The sequence below is a fragment of the Lithobates pipiens genome, unplaced genomic scaffold, assembly GCF_037356315.1.
Source record: "Lithobates pipiens isolate NorthernLeopardFrog02 unplaced genomic scaffold, aLitPip1_a1.2 Scaffold_8, whole genome shotgun sequence".
NCBI lineage: Eukaryota > Metazoa > Chordata > Amphibia > Anura > Ranidae > Lithobates > Lithobates pipiens.
In genome coordinates, this window is record NW_027507903.1 from 338,915,817 (window position 1) to 338,930,870 (window position 15,054).

General features: G+C 41.5%; 1 protein-coding gene across 1 annotated transcript in view; it reads left to right on the forward strand.

The window, feature by feature from the left end:
* NR3C1 (nuclear receptor subfamily 3 group C member 1) overlaps positions 1-15,054 on the forward strand; it is a 252,620-nt gene that overhangs the window by 43,610 nt on the left and 193,956 nt on the right. The window lies entirely within an intron of this gene.

A 15,054-nucleotide genomic window follows, 5' to 3' on the forward strand; every position in this document is an offset into this window, starting at 1 on the left:
AGCTCCACTAAAGCTAGTGGTGCTCTCCTGCTAACGGACCCGCCACCCCAGTGAGAAAGACATCTTATCGTCCATGGAAATAACAGGTCCGGGCCGCTATACATCTAGTATAAAACACAGAAAGCTTGTTGTATGTCTTCTGATTAGAAAATAGCTGTGCTATTTGATCCAATGCTTTCACTGAGTCCAGTGACCCTGAATCATAGATAGAAATGTAGCATCCAAATTCTGCAGAAATAAAGAAATGAATTAAGATAGCCATTTACTGATTGCCATAGAAACAGCACAAATAATATGCTGTGGGGGGAAATAGGATTACATAACTAGCACTAGTTTTTGCTGCATGTTGAAGGTTGTGTGGTATGTTTTACACACTGTTGTGATAGAACAAGAAATGTACGTGGCAGAAGAAGTAACGGGACATTCCTTGAATTGGCATTTATTTATCCACAAGGAGAGAAGACATGTTTTATGTTTAGTTAATCACTACAAATGAGATGTTGGAGATGAGCAAAGCAGAGTAGGGTTTGCAGATCTTTTCCAATTGCCTATCTATGAATGGGTTGAAAGCTGCTTCGGTCAATGAACATTATCTAGCACACAAACCTTGTTTGAAAGTAATTTGTTCTGGCATTTCTCCATTCTACTATGCATGGGGATGGCATAGAAAGCGGATAACAAATTTCTGCAGCAGTAGCATGTGATTCCACACATTTCTCTATTTTAACACACAAATACTGGCTGTTCTGTTTGGGTACGTAGGCATCAAGCAAACAGAACTCTTAGTATTTCCACTTCTTGGACTACTTCAAATGTAGTGTGGGCCCTTAACGTGTCACTAAACCCACATCTCAAAAAAAAAAAAAAAATGGTGTATTACATGCTGTTCATACTCACTCAGTCACTATAGGATTTGTTTTCTGTATTCAGCAAAAAACCTAGTTGATCCTGCTGTTCTCTGTCTTCCCCTCCTGTTTCATGTCCCCAATGCAGTTGGGGAGTTTCCAGAGAAATATTGGCAGCTCTGCACATGCTTAGTTTTCAGTGAGTTTCTATGCTGAGCATTTCCTTCTCTCACATCTGAGCAGCCCATGTGACTATAGAGTCACACATGTGGGCATATACACAGTGGTAAATGACAGCCCACTCCCTCCCTCCTCCTCCTCTATGCCCGCCAACCAGATAAACACTATGGGGGTGGGAATATTACATCTTGAATGATGGAGGCTTCACCTCCCTCTTATTATAAGACAAAGGCTGGAGGGGCGTGACATAGACTGGAGCTGGCAGAAATCCACCCACATCATGTTATTGCCAAAAATAAAAAATAAAGATTTGATTTAGGCTCCATGCACACTGAAGCTGATAAACTGCAGTTTATTGGAGTTTGGGCGTTTTTTGTAAAAGCCCATAAACTCCACTCTATGTTAGCCTATGTGTCCATGCACACATGGACGTTTTTCAGCTTTAATGAGCAGTGGAGTTTATGGGCTTTTTTCTGAACGCCAGAAATTCGCGTTCAAAGTGCCGTTTTTCAGCGCCAAAAAACGACAAACGCTGATAAACGCTCATAAACGCTTGTAAACGCTGATAAACGCTCGTTCATTAGTGTTCGGCATTCTATTTTTCAATGCATTGTGGGATTTTTGGAGTGTCCTCTGTGTATTTTTATAAAAAACGCCCATTAACGCTAACGCTAACGCTAGTATAAAACGCTGTTAAAAGCAGGTTTTTCAACCAGCGTTTTCTGCCAGCAATCTGGCGTCCAGAAATAGCTTTTTTGAGCTTCAGTGTGCATGGAGCCTTAAAAAAAAAGTGTGTGTGTGTGTGTGTGTGTGTGTGTGTGTGTGTATATATTGGTAGTAATTATTTTTACTATTATTTATCCAAAAGGCTGTTTTGTTTTTGAACATGTGACCAGCAGCAGAGGACTAGAAGCTCCTACTACTTATGTTTCCCTGCAGAACGGCTCGGGAAAGAGCTGGGTCATGTGAAAGCTGTATAATGATTAGGAAAAAGGTACTTTGATTTTTTTTTTGACTAAAATATTTACAGTGCCATCATCCAATATAAATAGAAGGGCCAAAGTAAATTGAACAGTGTGCGTTTTAGTGTCATTTTAAGGTTTGATAGTGTCCAGGCTTGGGGAGGCTTCTGGTGCTTCCTAATGTGAGCATAGATCCATTGGTGGCAGCCTGCTGTTCAAAAAGACACTGATGACATCTTACATTTTAGGCCAGAATCTACCTACACTGCTAAATCTCTCCAATCTAAACAGGAACTTTTTATAGCTTCTTTTGACAGAGCTGGCAAGATTTAACTTTTTGTTTTTATTTTATTTTTTATTGGTTTTTGACGCTGGAAAGGCTTGTGACAACCAGACCCTCAGAATGCTGAAATGTGTCTCTTCTTTTCTTGCTTTAAAGGAGATAACAAGAAAGAACAGTCAGTTAGTGGCCCTAAAGGCTGAAGGTTTTTACCTTCATGCATTATATGCATGAAGTTAAAAAAAACCTTCTGTGTGCAGCCCAGCCCCCCAATCTTTACCTGAGCCCCCTCTGATTCAACAATGCTCAATATGTACGATAGCCTTGGCTGCATGAGGACTCTCCCTCCTCATTGGCTGAAACAGCAGAGGGCGCCCATGGGCTACCACTGCTGTCAATCGTAGCCAATGAACTATCAGGAGCGAGCAGGGGGTGTCTTATGGACACATAGAGCAGCGGCTCAGGAGCGAACATGCATCAGTGCCCCTGGGGCAAGCGTTTTTCTCAGGGGGTATTGCTCAAGGGGGAGAGGCCAGGAGAACCAGTGGCGAAACTGAAAAGAAGATTCATGGCAGCACTCGTGGCACCAGCTTAAGCTGGGACATAGGCAAGGCTTAAAAGATAAAGATAAAGAATATGCATACTCAGGAAATGATTCAGCCAGCTGCCAAAAGATCTTAAAAATGAAGGGTTTAATATAATTGTATTCTTCGATGCTTACTTCCGCTGTTATGTTTGCTGGAGATTCCATTTTAGACTATTAAAAAGTCAGTGGGAACTATGATGTGTGTCTGCAACCAGCCCTGTTATTTACAGCTATGATGACCGGAGGAGCATGGGTCACATACCGCTCCAGATGTTCTAAGTTCACATTTTTATGACTGTTAAAGCCATTGGGGCCCTGTAACTGTATTCTATAGTTTTCTCTTTTTAACAAAAAGCAATGTGCAATGGAAGAGATTGAGTCACCTAAGCCTAGTATCTTTCACTGGACACAATTGTTTGTTTCATCTGCAGACTTGATTATTAGAGGTTGATTTACTAAAACTGGAGAGTGCACAATCTGGTGTAGGTCTGCATAGAAACCAATCAGGTTTTATCGTCAAAAATGAATTGAAAAAGCTGACGCTAGATGATTATTGGCTACAATGCACATCTGAACCATATTGAATATAACAATAGAGGGTTATAAACCCCATCAGTTTTTCTTGCCATCTATGTCCCATTTGGCCTTCACTTCCTGCCCCATAGCCAAACAGGAAGTGAGAGGAAATTCCTCCAAACCAAAAGAACACTGGTGCGTGACCTGCATCACCAGAATTAGTGCCCCCATTGGAAGATTTCCCCTCCAATAGTGTACTGATGTCACCCCAAAATTTGGTATTTTCTTTTACTTGTGATAACAGTAAACAGGACAAATAGGGGGAATCACCCCAATGTGGATAACAATGAAAACTGACGGGTGTTCTTATCCTTCTCCACTCTATCCAAAACCAAAAAAAAAAAAGTTTTGCTTTAGTTACTTTTATGCTGGTTCAAATAGAAAGGTGTCAGAACACACCGTGTATCAGTTTATTACATAGAGGGCTGCGTAGCTGCAGACTTGCCAGGGTACCCATGCTGACCCATGTCCACAACCAATGGGTATGTGAGCAGCAGAACTGGACCAGAAGGTGACTTGGTCTGATGAATCACATTTTCTTTTACAAAAATGTTCATGTGTGTGGCCTATCGGGTGCATGCCAGTCACTTACATGAAGAAAAAGATGGCACCAGAATGCACTATGAGAGGAAGGCAAACTGACGGAGGCAGGGATCTGCCACTAACGGTTTGGTGCCAGATACCACAGCCTACCTTAAGAGGTCCATTGGAGTCCATGCCTCAACGCGTCTGGGCTGTTTTTGGCAGAAAAGGGTAAACGTACTCAACATTAGGTGGGTGGTGATTTTATGATGGGTGTTATGGATGACTGATGTATGTTTGTTAAGCCCTTGACAACGACAGTACACAGATATGTGGCTTCACTGGACTGGCATTTATCCGTGGGGCTTCAAATATGTGCATCTCCCTTTTGTGCTTGGAGCTCGCCACACAGCTCTTTCCCAGCAAGAGACCGGGTCTCGCTGAGAGCCCCAAGTCCCGTACTAACGATCGGGACCCATTTCCGGGTCACTTGATCGCTATGATAGCCTCTGATTTGCTAAGACAGTGATCAGTCACTGTGAAGCCCACAACTGTGTTTCTTTCTCTCTCTCTGTGAATAAAGAGTAAAGATATAATGCATCTTTCTCGCTCTCCTTGCAGAGAGAGAAAAAAAAATTAAATAACAATAAAAAATAAAATAAAAACAAAAAATATCTAGATCATTGTTTGATCTAGGCCAGTGTCAGGGTTAGTGTTTTGGTCAAATAAGGGTCAAAGGTCATGATCCGTATTATTTTTTATTTTTTAAAGTGTCAGTGTGTTTTAGGTAGGATTAAAAAAAAACTTGTTTCTGGGCTGTACTACGGGTACAAGAAACAAATAACATACACATATGTGGTATCGCTGTGATCATTGGGAGCAGGAGAATTTATTTTTGGTTGTTCTTTGGTGGTAGGTAATGGTAGTAACAAGAAATATACAGTTAACTATATTATATATAAATATTTTTGGGCCTGTTTTCCTAATAAAAAAATCTGAAGATATCCATTACCATTTACCACCAAATGAAAGCCCAATTTGTCCTGAAAAACACAAGGTATGATCCACCTGGATGCACAAAATGGTTGTGATGATATGTACGGTTATACTAACGCATGTCAAAATTGCAAAATTGTGCTTAGGCATTAAATTGGTTGTATACCTGCTGACACCTTTTTTTTTTTTTTTTATATCCCTGTAAGGCAAAAGGCATAATGAGCTAGTATGCACCGTATACTAGCTCATTATGAAATACTTACCTTAGAACGAGGCCCCGGCATCTCACCCGATCCACGCCGAGGGAGCTGACATGTTCCCTTGGCGTGTCTTCCGGGTATCGCGGCTCCAGTGCTGTGAGTGTCCGGAGCCGCAATGTCGTCACTCCCGCGCGGGAGACTTCTTTTCAGCAGGGTCCGGTGTCTGCCGGGCTTTCAGCCAAGAATCCCCGAAGCGCATGCAGAGCTGCAGTCAGAGGCTCATTGCTAGGGGAATATCTCCTAAACCGTACAGGTTTAGGAGATTTTTCTTATGATAGGCTTACCTGTATGTAAAAGTTACAAATTTGACTATACAACTGCTTTAAGATTGGTTTTACCTTTGAGGCATGAAGGGGTTAATAACGATTTTAGAAATGCTGCTAATGTAAATAAATGCACATGTTTATTGCATAGACCCTTTTCAGTTTATAGAGTGACTTTAGGTTGAATAGAGTCTATCACCTATTCACGCAAATTGAAATATGCTCGTTTTGTTATGCTGTTGTGTGTAAGATGTGTAAATGTGCGTATAACCTAGCTTGATGTAGTTCTGAGTTCATCTCCTTTCGGCCAATGGATTATCACAGTTTTTGAGGATAAGTAGCTTACATTGCCCTAAGCTTGATCAAGTAATAAGTAGGGACTAGTCAGTGGGTATCGTACTTGTGTGTCATGAGGCTGTCTGATACTTGAGTGGCTCGGTTGGTTGTCAGAGGACATTGACGTACTAAGTACGTGAGATATAACATCTTGAAATCTGATTGGCCAGGGGGGTTCCTGAGGTTCTGGTTCAGATGCAGAGACTGCCAGGTCTTTTAGGAACTTTTCCAGACAAGTAGCTGGATGAAAATCTTTTGGCATACATTAAAAGAAAAAGAGGCATATATAGGGCATGCGTTTTGAAAATGCCATTTGTTTGATTGTCATACTGATTATCTGCATTGAAACAGACAATGAAGGGAGTGATGAGTGTATTGAAGCCAGAGGGGAGATGTGACAACTCGAATTGTCAGCAGTTGTAGTCCCTTGTTTCTCTTGACCTTTCACTTTATTATATGTGATGTGAAATTTGCAACACTGTCATGAATGTTGAGGTAACCATCATCCTAGGTATGTAAAGGGGGAATTGATCCCAGACTGCTTGCTCTACTCTTCTTTAGGGTCAATGTGGTGGGCAAACTGGGCTGTTGCTCAGGGCCCCCCTATTTACATGTCAGATCTGTCTACAGAATTAAACTGATTGTAAAACTTAAAAAAAAATGTTTAATTGAAATAAAAAACATGTAATACTTACCTGCTCGGTTTGCACATGGCGGTCCTGATCCTCTTCTGGGGTCCCCCTCCAGCGCTCCAGGCTCCTCCTTTCCGCCGAGTGCCAACCATAGGAAGTGGCTTCCTATGGGGGCAATTGTGCATGCTTAATCCCGAGCCGGGCTGTTTGCGTCTCAGATACACATCCCCAGTTCAGCCCCGCTCTCTGCTCACAGGTTATGACTGACAGCAATGGAAGCCAATGGCTCCTGTTACTCAGTGAAGCCTGTGAGAGGGGAGAAGAGCTGCTGCAGCCATGCACAGCACTGAATCAAGATGGTACTCAGTATGGGGGGGGGGGGGGGGGCTACTATTAAAAGGTTTTTAATGCAGAGAATGCATTAAGATAAACCTTGTACCTTTACAACCACTTTAAGGCTGAGTTCTAAACGGCATTAAGAGCAGGTGTTTGAGAGGCAATTAACAAACGCCTCAAACCCGTACGCACAAGATATAATAGACAGCATATTGTTTACACTAAATGTTAGCGTCCCTTCAAAATTGAGTCAGGAGGCATTTGAAGCCTATCAACGCCTCCGATTCAAGTCTATAGTAACGCTCTTGAAGGCGTTTTCGGCGTGGTTTCGTGCGGTTGTGGCACATTAAAAAATGTTTATTTCTGTCACTTTCCATTGTGGAGCAGTTTTACCTCTCATCAAATGCTACAAAATCATGCATAGGGCGTTTAGGTAACATTTTAACACTTGTAAAACGCCCCAATCTAAAGCTCATTGACACCTATCTGACGCCCAAGCAAACTCTATAGGAGCATTTGTTGAGCGTCTTAAATTTAGTATAGTGTGAACAAGCCCTAAAACTTGCGTTTCTTTTGTAAACTTTCCTAGACAGCAGCGGCTCTTTTCTGACTGGCCAAGAAGCGTGGGAGCTGGTGACATTGGGATCATTGGCACAGCAAATAGCTGTGTTAGTACAGTACAATCAATACTGATACTGGTTATAGTGCAGTCGATGGCCACAACTTGGCCTTGAGAACATTGACAAGAGCATTTTGTTTACAGATAGCAATGGTGGGCTCTATGTGGGTGATAGAAGAGGCAGCGACTGTAAAGGTGTGCGCAGATTGAAATTCAGCTGGTTCAGGAAGTTCAAATTTGTGTGTGGTCCTTCCTGTTCAGCAGAAAGCAATCAGTAGATCAGCTTCTGTCAAACGACCATGCTGGAAAACTTTAATAAATCACTGCCTGCAGCCAATTGGCTACAGGCACTGATCAGTGTATTCTGACAATGGAGACCCCCACTGTCAGAATACATTGTCACCTGTGTAAAATCAGACATTGTGGACTCGGGGTGGACAGGTGCTGGTGTTTTTACTGTGTGCATTACACTGTGTGTGTCTGTTACAGTGCGTGTTAATATATATGTATTTTGTGTTACTGTGTACAATAGAGTTTGTTCAAATGTGCCTTTTTACCATGCATCTGTTTTTTGTGTTAAAGTGTATGCTAATATGTTACTGTGTGTGTTACAAGGGCGATTCAGCAGCAGAATCAACCCTTGGAGTCTTTCACTTGCCTATATGGAATTGCCCTCTCCATGGAGGCAGCAAGGAAGCAACATCTTGCTGGCCCACCTAGCACGGGAACAACGCCATAGAAACAGGTATGTGATTTCTTAGAAATCCTACCACTGGTGATTTGTTACCAGTGATAGGATTGCTGACATGACATGGCCCGTAGTGTGAGTGTGGCTGATATTGTGTGTATTTGGTACTTTGCCTAGAAAGCTTTTTTGTATGTTTTGCACTTGCCATACAACAAATCTCCCTAACACCAAACTTCTCCAAACTTCTTAAAGCAGACCTTTTAGTAATTTTTTCATCTTTCCATCTATTAAATCTTCTGCCCTTGTTGTTTTAACATTGGATAGTAAAACATTTTTTATCTGCCAGTAAATACCTTATACAGCCCACTTCCTGTTTCTTGACTGGTAAAAAGTCTAGATTTATGACATCATGCACATCTCTCTCTATCTCTAACTCTTGTGAGCATTTGCCAGGAAGGGAGGGAGGATGAGTCATAAGAGGGCCAATGAGAACTGCAGAGCTGGAGGTGTGCCCCTTTGTGTCTGTGTGAATCCAGGAAGTGAACATGCAGCAGCTTCAGCTGCCCACAATTTAAATGATTGCACCCAGACTTAGTGGAGGGAGATTTCTGCAGCATATTTGACAAGTACACAATCACAGTATATATAAAATAATATGTAAAGTGGTTGGAGGGAAGCTTCAGAATGGCAAAGATGTCTTTATTACAAATTATGTGAGCAGACTGCAGTTCCTCTTTACCCTTCTATAATGTTACACCCATACACATTGTATATTTGTATAACTTGCTGTTGTTTTAACTCCAGAGCTAATGGCCTCTGTAGGTAAGTTCATGGTTGCGTGACGTGTCAGTACTGTATTGATTGTGTGTATGTGGACGTGTTTATAGTTGTCTTACAATGAGGCTCTGTTTACGCTACTGTGATGCGATTTTGACTCAATTTGCAGTGCGATTATGTAGTGCAACTTTGGTTTTATTTTGTATGTGGTTTGCATATTCTTTGGGGCCAAATCACACTGTAAATTGCAACAAAGTAGCACATGACCCTTTCCCAAAGTCGCATCGCAGCTGCCCTGCATTAATGTGAACGGGCACCATTAGAACCAATGTTATTTCCATTGTCATGCGATTCGCATGCAAATCACATCTGAAATTTTATCAATGTAATCGAGCCTGATTCTGATTGTGGCTCTGCAGACATGTTTCTGGTTGTCTCACTAGCATACGGATTAAAGCGCTGCAAACGATGTTTCCTGACGATGGCATAGAGCTGCCTGATTCTGGACAAAATGACAATCACTATTTTTTTGCTTAGATTAAAAAGATCACGATTCTCGCGGCATAAAATCTTTCACGTTATACAAAAAATAATTGGGCTAACTTTACTTTTTTTTTTTTTTTATTCATTAAAGTGTAATTTTTTGCCAAAAAATTGCATTTGAACAACTGCTGCGCAAATATAGTGACATATAAACAACCATTATTTTATTTTCTAGGGTCTTTACTAAAAAAAATATATAATGTTTAGGGGTTCTAAGTAATTTTCAGCAGAAAAAATGACTTTAACTTGACACCAACAAATGTCAGAAAAAAGGCTTAGGCAACTTTCATACTGTGGCAGGCGGGCGATGGCAGTAGCGGCCGAAAAAGGGTTAAAACCTCCCGCACAGCGACGCCAGCGGATTTGCGGCGCTACACCACTGTTTTCAATGGGAAGGGGCGATTTAGGAGTGGTGAATACATTGCTTTTATAGCACTGCAAAGATGTGGCTTGCAGGACTTTTTTCTACCGTCCGGCATGCGCACCTCCCTTGGGCTTTCACACTGGAGGCACAGGAGAGGCACTTTACAGGCGCTATTTTTAGTGCTGTAGCACCTGTATAGCACCTCAGTGTGAAAGTAGCCATAGTGTTTAAGTGGTTAAACTTCCCTCATTTTCACACCAAAGTATATTCCTTTGATCTCGGCTTTAGCAGAGCAGAGAGAATTCTCTGCATATAAAGAATCGCAATAACGATTCTTCGCGATTAATTGTGCAGCTCTACAATGGCAATTAATATAAGTAATTAAGTTCCTTGTGCATTCATTTTTCACTTATTTATCTTATTTTGTTTTTCAAATGTTTAATGGAGGGCATCTATTACCAATTCTTCACATTAATGATATTTCCATGGAACACTACCTGGTAATTATCACATATGGGAAAATAAAAAACTGTTTAAGGCCCCTTTCACACTTGTATGACACGACAGTCGTACGACTGTGGACCCGACTTTGCCCTACGACTTGAGCAGTTTTTCAAGGAGTAGTGGGCAAAAATCCCAGTGGTAAGATGCGGCAAGCTCATACAGACTTATCCAAAGCGACTTGGAGCTGTGATAACTGCAAAAGGTGGCTCTATAAAGTATTGACTTTAGGGGGGTGAATAGTTATGCACATTGACTTTTTCTGTTATTTTGTCCTATTTGTTGTTTGCTTCACAATAAAAAAATATTTTTTTTTGGCTTTATGCTCTGGCTCTTGTCTAGGTCTGTCTTAGCCCTTGTACACACGGTCGGAGATTCCGACAGAATGTGTCCGATCGGACCGTATTGTCGGATAATCCGACTGTGTGTGGTCTGTATCGGACTGTTTCCGTCGGAATATCCGACGGACCAAGTTTTCCAACTTGTCTATAAAATTTTCCGACAATATGCTCTGATCGGACATACTCTGATCATGTGTAGCCTACTCCGACAGACAAAGTGCCACGCATGCTCAGATCAAATTCCTAGACCAAAGCTATTGGCTACTAGCCTGAATGTAGTCCAGTCGGAACGAAATAACGTTGTCACATTATGTACAATCGGATTTTCCGACAACTTTGTCCGACCGTGTGTGTGCAAAAGTTTCGGAAAAAATCAGTCGGAAAAAATCCAACGGATTTGGTTGTCAGAATGTCCGACCGTGTGTACAAGGGCTTAGACAATCTTACACTGTACATGCCTAGGGTCAGTCACATTTCAGGAAGGACACTGCAGTCTTTCAGGAATATGAGGCAAGCTGGTTGACCTTGGTTATTAGACAGCGTCCTCAATGCCGGCATTCCCCCGAGATCAAAGGCTAAACTCACTGGCATCTGCCCAAAACTCATTTTTGGATTGATTTAACCCTTTAAAGATTATTTTGATAACTAATTTCAGATTAATAGGTTCATCATCTAGTTAGGTATGTTGAATTGCCTACATTTTAGTCATTTTAGTCCTCTGGAAAAAAAAGGCAGTTGCTGTATTTGTTAAAGGTATAAACGCCTTCTTGGTAAGGAAATGATTTAATATGCTCCTCGAGGTGGAGAGTGCAGGCAGCTGTCAACATCTCTGACAGTCCATGGTTAATCTTTTTTTTCCTTCAAGCTGCACAGTTTCAGTGAGGTTTTCTGTACTGACGCTAACAAAGGAACGCGCCGTAAGCATACATTAGAAATCCCTGGAAATGGCTCTGCATTAATTGCTAATATGAGGGCGGTAAAAGTAATTTTTGGCGTGGGTGGGCATGGTAAACACGAGGCACACTCGAAAAAGAAAATGATTTTCTTTTTGAGAAAAGTATACCTTTATTTACTGTAGATTATAGTTTATTCACTATAATTTTTTGCTTAAAATTGTTCCAATAATGCTTTTTAAAAGTTTATTGTGATGTCAAAATGGTTTCATGCGTTTTGAACACTGTTAAAATTATCTGTCTTTCTTACAGTGGTTGGCCTAAAATTGTACCCCCTAAGATGGTGTATTTAGACATGCAATGGAATGGATTTCAGGGAACCAATTAAGTATGCCTGCAGCATGCATGATTCTTTGCCCAAGCTAGAACACAGCTGTATTAAAGCTCCTCTGTGTGTGCACAAGGTCTTATACAGAGACTGTATTATACTTGCTAGGTGTTTTTATATTCCTTTGTATATTTCTCAAGATTTTATTTACTGATTGGCACGGAATGCTACATAGCTTGCTGTGTATAACCAAGCCCCACATACAAGTCATTCTATGTTTTTTTTTTTTTTTAGAAAAGAAAATTGTATTACCTTGTTTTCCTATATCCTTGAATACATTTATCTCCGTCAGATCTGTTAAAAGAACTTTATTTTAAAGTGGGTCAGCAGAGGACTTTTGACCTTGTGCATGGTATAGATCAGCAGAGGGAATTTGACATTATTGATAGTATAGGTCAGCAACAGGCACTTGACCTTATTCATTGTATAGGTTAACTGGGCATTTGACCCTATTCAAGCAATAGACCAGGAGTGGGCACTTGACCTTATTTGTGGTATAGGCCAACAGAAGACATTTGACTTATTCGTGATATAGGTTAGCAACAGGCACTTGACCTTATTGATGGTATAGGTCAACAGAGGGCATTTGACCTTATTCATGGGTATAGATCAGCAACGGGCACTTTACCGTATTTGTGGTATACATCAACAGAAGGCATTTGACCTTATTCGTGGTATAGGTCAGTGATGGCAAACATTGGCAACCCAGATGTTTTGTAACTACATTTCCCATGATGCTCAACTACACTGCAGAGTGCATGAGCATAATGGATAATGTAGTTCCAAAACATCTGGGGTGCCAAGGTTCGCCATCACTGGTATAGGTCAATAGAGAACATGTGACCTTATCCATGGTATACAGTGGTGTGAAAAAGTGTTTGCCCCCTTCCTCATTTCCTGTTCCTTTGCATGTTTGTCACACTTAAGTGTTTCGGAACATCAAACCAATTTAAACAATAGTCAAGGACAACACAAGTAAACACAAAATGCAATTTGTAAATGAAGGTGTTTATCATTAAAGGTGAAAAAAAATCCAAACCATCATGGCCCTGTGTGAAAAAGTGATTGCCCCCTAAACCTAATAACTGGTTGGGCCACCCTTAGCAGCAACAACTGCAACCAAGCGTTTGCGATAACGTGCAATGAGGCTTTTACAGTGTCCTGGAGGAATTTTGGCCCACTCATCTTTGCAGAATTATCCTAATTCAGTTACATTAGAGGGTTTTCGAGCATGAACGGCCTTTTTAAGGTCATACCACAACATCTCAATAGGATTCAGGTCAGGACTTTGGCTAGGCCACTCCAAAGTCTTCTTTTTGTTTTTCTTCAGCCATTTGGTGGTGGACTTGCTGGTGTGTTTAGGATCATTGTCCTGCTGCAGAACCCAAGTTCGTTTCAGCTTGAGTACACGAACAGATGGTCGGACATTCTCCTTCAGGATCTCTTGGTAGACAGCAGAATTCATAGTTCCTTTTATCATGGCAAGTCTTCCAGGTCCTGAAGCAGCAAAACAGCCCCAGACCATCACACTACCACCACCATATTTTACTGTTGGTATAATGTTCTTTTTATGAAATGCAGTGTTCCTTCTACGCCAGATATACTTGGACACACACCTTCCAAAGAGTTCCACTTTTGTCTCATCGGTCCACAGAATGTTGTCCCAAAAGTCTTGGGGATCATCAAGATGTGTTGTGGAGAAATTGAGACGAGCTTTGATGTTCTTTTTGCTCAGCAGTGGTTTTCTCCTTGGAACTCTGCCATGCAGGCCATTTTTGCCCAGTCTTTTCCTGATGGTGGAGGCATGAACGCTGACCTTAACTGAGGCAAGTGAGGCCTGCAGTTCCTTGGACGTTGTTGTGGGGTCTTTTGTGACCTCTTGGATGAGTCGTCGCTGCGCTCTTGGGGTAATTTTGGGCGGCCGGCCACTCCTGGGAAGGTTCACCACTGTTCCATGTCTTCGCCATTTGTGGATAATGGCTCTCACTGTGGTTCGCTGGATTCCCAAAGCTTTGGAAATGGCTTTATAACCCTTTCCAGACTGATAGATCTCAATTACTTTCTTTCTCAATTGTTCCTGAATTTCTTTGGGTCTCGGCATGATGTGTAGCTTTTAAGGATCTTCTGGTGGACCTTACTGTGTCAAGCAGCTCCTATTTAAGTGATGCCTTGATTGTGAACAGGTGTGGCAATAATCAGGCCTGGGTGTGGCTAGAGAAATTGAACTCAGGTGTGGACAACCACAGTTATAGTATGTTTTAACAAGGGGGGCAATCACTTTTTCACACAGGGCCATGATGGTTTGGATTTTTTTTCACCTTTAATAATAAACACCTTCATTTACAAATTGCATTTTGTGTTTACTTGTGTTGTCCTTGACTATTGTTTAAATTGGTTTGATGTTCCGAAACACTTAAGTGTGACAAACATGCAAAGGAACAGGAAATGAAGAAGGGGGCAAACACTTTTTCACACCACTGTAGGTCAGCAGAGAGCACTTGAACTTATTCATACGGGGCAACAGAAGGCACTTGACCTTATTCATGGTATAGCTCAGTAGAGGGCACTTGACCTTATTCATGCTACAGTTCAGCAGAGGGCATTTGACCTTATTCATGGTATAGGTCAGCAGAGGGCACTTAACCTTAGCCATGGTAGAGTTCAGTGGAGGATACTTGACCTTGCATCATGGTATAGTTCAGCAGAGAGCACTTGAACGTATTCATACGGGGCAATAGAGGGCACTTGACCTTATTCATGGTATAAGTCAGCAGATGGCACTTGACCTTAGCCATGGTAGAGTTCATCAGAGGGCACTTGACCATATTCCTGGTATAGGCCAGCAGAAGGCAATTGACCTTAGCCATGGTAGATTTCAGCAGAGGGCACTTGACCTGAAATCTACCATGGAGTTTAGCGGAGGGCACTTGACGTTAGCTGTGACATAGGTCATGTGACCATAAATACATAAAGAAATATTAAATGTAAACATCTTGTACAATGATTTGAAGCCAGTAGGTGGAGTTCTCTATTTTTTTTGAATGCTTTTTTAAGCTCTTATGATAAAAAAAAGGGGGGGGGGGCTGAAATTTAAACACACAACTAAAAGATTATCCACCTCTTACCTTCTCCCTTCAGACTGCCCTGTACAAATTTCAGTTAGACA